Source organism: Hordeum vulgare, chromosome 5H (genome assembly GCF_904849725.1).
Source record: "Hordeum vulgare subsp. vulgare chromosome 5H, MorexV3_pseudomolecules_assembly, whole genome shotgun sequence".
Taxonomy (NCBI): Eukaryota; Viridiplantae; Streptophyta; class Magnoliopsida; order Poales; family Poaceae; genus Hordeum; species Hordeum vulgare.
The window spans coordinates 243,830,550-243,835,510 of NC_058522.1; the positions used below are offsets into that span (position 1 = coordinate 243,830,550).

Genomic DNA, 4,961 nt, shown 5'->3' on the forward strand with positions numbered 1-4,961 from the left:
CAGAAACAAGAATCAACACACGATATTCACCACGGCACATGCACGACATGATGCTCAATACATATGATGCATGATCAATTTCAATTATGCAAGGCATGGCACGTCAATTCACCACAATCAAATACTACACATTAAGTGAATCTCATTATGCAACAAGTTACATATTGACGAAACTTGACAATTTAATAATTTAGTTCACTCTCGTTTATTTCCAAGGCAAAATTAAATTTTGTTAAACATGACAAGAGGTGAAGAATGTGATTCTACATGACATACTAGCCGGTTAATACCTAAGAACATTGAACGGAGCTACGGTTAAAAGATACGTGCAACACAGTATATTATGCCATGAATAAACAACATGCAAAATATTGATGTGGCAGGCAAGCGAACCCAGAACATTGTGTGTGTGCAAAAGGAAAAATAAACATGGCAAAATTGGTGAGATGGGTGAGAGGATAAACTATAGACACATCTGAACCTACAACAAACAAGGGCACCGAAGACAAAAATAAAAATAAAGGCCAAAAGGGTTGTGTCTACCAGACCCCTCTGTTTACACACAGCAACGATAACCAGCTCAGCTAGCAGTGGAACGTTTAACAAGATGCATATCGGCTAGACATGTACACACGCTAGTGCAGAACTGTCGCGGGAAACATAAATAACACAAAATAAACATGGCAAAATTGGTGAGATGCAATAGGGTGAGAGGATAAACTATAGACACATCTGAACCTACAACAAACAAGGCACCGAAGACAAAAATAAAAATATAGGCCAAAAGAGCTGTGTCTACCCATACCCCTGTGTTTACACACAACAACGATGACCAGCTCAGCTAGCAGTGGGACGTTTAACAAGATGTATATCGGCTCGACATGTACACACACTAGTGCAGAAAATAAAAATAGGGAAGCCTGGGATTTGAACCCAGATGAACCCCAGATCCATAGTTTAGAAGATAAGCGCGCTACCAACTCGGCCACTCACATGCTCGTGCTAAAACATACTGGCGATCCTAGAAAAATAGCAGCACGCCAGAATAGATCTACAACAAACAAGGTTCAGATACGGAGGTTATTCACAGCGGGGGGAAACAGAGGGCGCTCGCGTGCAGGTCTCGCTACGGGATGCAACGCTGGGGGCAAATGGACCTGGGCGACGTCATTGCGCGTCCGCGCGCTGGCTGCGGACTTGTGCGTCCGTGCGCTCGCTGCGAGAACGCTGAAGGAGGCGAGTCAACACGTACACGGCAGCGGTAATAGTTGAAGCACGCGAGGCGAGGGCATGCTGGGCATGGGGACGACCCGAGGACGACAGATCTAGAAGTGGGGACGCTAGATCTGGTGGAGAGGAATCCATTCCCGATGGCGGCGTGCTCCTGCTTACCCAAATGACGGAGCACCGATGGCGGCAACACCGGCAGTGTCATGGCTTACTGCAAACACAGGAAAAGAGAGAACTGAGAGAGAGAGAGAGAGAGGGACTCAATAGGAGAGGAAACGAGAGGAGGGAAATGGGCGTAGGGGCCTGCTACTCGTGGGCTTGGTCGTCGGCGGCAGCCGGAAGTGGCTGCGGGATCAGGCACGGCCGCAAGCTCGGCTCGGAACTGCGGGAGCTCACGGACGAGAGTAAGGCTGGGGCCTGGGTTGCCTGCAGTCACTGGACTTGTCCGCAGAGCTGGGGCCTGGGCTCTGTGATGGATCGAGCGGAATCAGAAGGAGCGACGCTCGTTGGATGGATGTTGGATCGGCGAGACACGGGAAATCCCGAGGTTGGAGGAGATTGGACGGGAGTGGCGGCGCGGCGCTGATGGGACAAGGAGAGAATTTTTAAGGATTAGGTTTAGGTTTTTTAAAATGAACTAGAGATGCTATGTGTATATATATATATATATATGAAACTATGGTGAAACTAATTGGACGAGAGTGGCGGCGCGGCGCTGATGGGACAAGGAGAGAATTTTTAGGGATTAGGTTTAGGTTTTTCAAAATGGACTAGAGATGTTAGGAAACTATGGTGAAACTAATTGCATCCGTGTGATGATGATTTGATGGCCACGAACGGAGGTGGGGGTTTTCATGGGCTAGGTGGTTGTGTAGTTGGGCTATGTGGGAATGAGAGGGAAATGGTGCGGCTCGTGATAGAGTTTTAAAACGTGAAAACGTCCGGCAATAAACCAACGACGATGCCCCTACGGTCGACCATTCGGTTACTAAATGGACTCTAATTACGACGAAATTTGACACGCGGTCTAGCTACACTATATTAAGACCGCACGCCAACTTTCAACCCGATCCGAGAATATTTTAAACACACTTCTAAATACAAATATATTAATGATGCCACGGGCGCATGCGTGTGTGATTGGTCTTAAAACGGTAAACGGTAAAACGGAGAGAACCGACGACTACTAACAGATGTATGTTTTGAAAACTGATGGCAACGGAATGTCGATGCAATGCAGATGATGCGCATGATGCGATGATGAATGCGACAAATAAAATTATCACATAGCGGCGACGGAATAAAAGGGGAATCTTGTGAGGCGTCGGTCTCGGACTGTTACAACTCTACTACACTAATAAGAGATCTCGCCCCAAGATCTAAGAATGAAAAGGGGGAAGAGGAAGAGAAAGAGCAAATGGTAAAGCTTAGTTGCTTCTTGACAAACGAGTGAAACCAATGCATCTTGAAGGTTGCAAAGATACGAAGAATGACATAAGGAACAATCAACAATTCAAACAAAATTTCGGCAGCACTTCGATAGGAAAGGGAGGGGAAATTCGATAAGATGGAGAGATCTTGAAGATTCACAACAATCCAACTAAATTGAATAAGCAAGGAGAGAACATGATCTTGACAAGAAGAGATAATTGACTGAAAAGAGCAACATCACAATGCCTCCGAAATAAACAATAGAAACTAGATCATTGGGAAGAAAGAATGAAGAACAGAATGACAACTACTATCACATTTGAATTTGACAGGCAGCCTTGCAAGAAGCATTGAACGGAGTTGTTGGCAAACCAATAACTGAAAGAACAAGCTTGTAGTGGACTTATGAAAACTATCTCAACAATGAGGCGACAACCAGCCATAATTGGAAAACAATTGATTCATTGGGAGCAACAAGGTATGAAAACTTCTTACGCCAAGAGGAAACATTGAAAACTTTGATTAATGGCAACACCATAATAGCAACAATCCTAAGACAAAGCTTTAGGTGAAGTCTAAACCAAGATAGCTCAACGAAGAAATTATGGGTTGAAATATCTCATGATTGAAGGAATTGGTGGTTTTAATTATCTCATTCTTGAAAAAAAAACTCTTTGAGACTCCTCCACTAACAAGAATGATATAACAACACCTCAAAGATAAAGGAGGGAGAATTGCACTTCGAATGCAAAACACAGGATATTTGAGCCTCTCCAACAAGAATGTTGAAGAACACTTCGAGAAAGAATTGAAACCTTGATGAATCACCATGAAGAACCACTTGGAGAACACCGGGATGAAAGGATGATATAAAGAGTTGAATGTTGAAAAGAATAAGCTTTTAACCTTGCAAAGATTTAGATGGTGCTTCACGAAGAAAAAACTAGAGAAAAACTTGGAACCCCAGAAAAGAAAAGATGGAGCAGTTGGGATAAGGAATTGATATCATGAACCACTCCGGGAGAAGAATTGAAATCACCTTGATGAACAAAAATAAGAATTATGTTATGTTCATCCTTCTTCAAGTTAAATTAATGACAAGTAATGGATTTAGAATACCACTTATTCTTCTTGGAAAAGATTGGGGAGAGAGAGATGGAGCACAAACTGAAGAAGTCTTGAAAGAACCACATATAAGAATTTGGAATGAAAGAGGATAATACAAATGAAATGGGCTACATGAGGGCAAAAGAGCATGTTTCGACTAGAGAATGCTTGAACAAGCCACAGGTAAGAATTTTTAACGAATGGGGGATGCCAAGAATGAATGGAGATACATGAGAACGAAGAGATCATGACCCACCTAGAAGAAAAACTCCAACAAGGCACCAGAATAATTGAGAAACGAACGAAGAGATACAACTAAGAATAATTTGAGAATGAAAGTTGAAAGCTGAGAACGAAGAATCTTTTGAAATGATGGCCTTCGGAGGATCAAGAAATGAAAACAACACTGAAATGCACCGGATAAATATGGTAGGAATTACTCGTGATAAAAAGACAAATGAGAGGATAACACGAAGCTGAGATGAAAATCTTGAAAAGAATGGACCAAGATTTAAGAGAAACACTCCTTCGAACTTCCAAGCTGAGAAAGATGGAAACAAGCACCATCAAGAATCACTAAGACACTCCGGAAGAAATGAACAAGGAAAACTTGAGATAATGATGAGAAATAAATTTGAATTGAGCTTGAAGAAGGAATAGGACTGATGGGATTCATACTTATGTCATAATTAAAAGAATTAGAGATCTGCGGGAAAAGATTAGAAGAGCCAGATAAGATCCTGGGATAAACCTATGGGTTATGGGCCCACTTAAGGAAAACACCATTGAAACAATTGATTAGGAAGAGAGATAATGCACCAATAGAAATGAAAACTTGATGAGGTTGAGAACCTCGAAATTATTGAAAGGGTTGAAAACAAGAAACTTCTGAGATATCTTGAACACTGAGGATAGAATAGATAGGGATGACTAAACATGAGAGACTTTGATAAGAATTTCCAACATGTGAAAAGCATTGAACGAATGAAAATGATATGATGAACACCGAAACTTAAGTTGAATTGAATCCACTCGAGAAGAAAACAAGAATGAAGAATGATGAACTCGAAACTCCTGAGAATCTTCACAATGAATCACTGGATACGATATAGGGTAAAAGACAGCGGAAGCATCATGAAAAGAAATGCACTTGGATGATAATTAAATCATTGATGAAAAATGGAGGGAGGGAG

At 42.1% G+C, this 4,961-nt stretch overlaps 1 long non-coding RNA gene across 1 annotated transcript; it reads right to left on the reverse strand.

Moving 5' to 3' along the window:
• Positions 1 to 842: 842 nt before the first annotated feature.
• Positions 843 to 1,862, reverse strand: LOC123395210. Its single transcript, XR_006609680.1, has 2 exons — positions 1,541 to 1,862; positions 843 to 1,441 (listed from the first exon to the last, which is right to left on the reverse strand). It is a non-coding gene; the product is annotated as an uncharacterized LOC123395210 (long non-coding RNA).
• Positions 1,863 to 4,961: the final 3,099 nt, after the last annotated feature.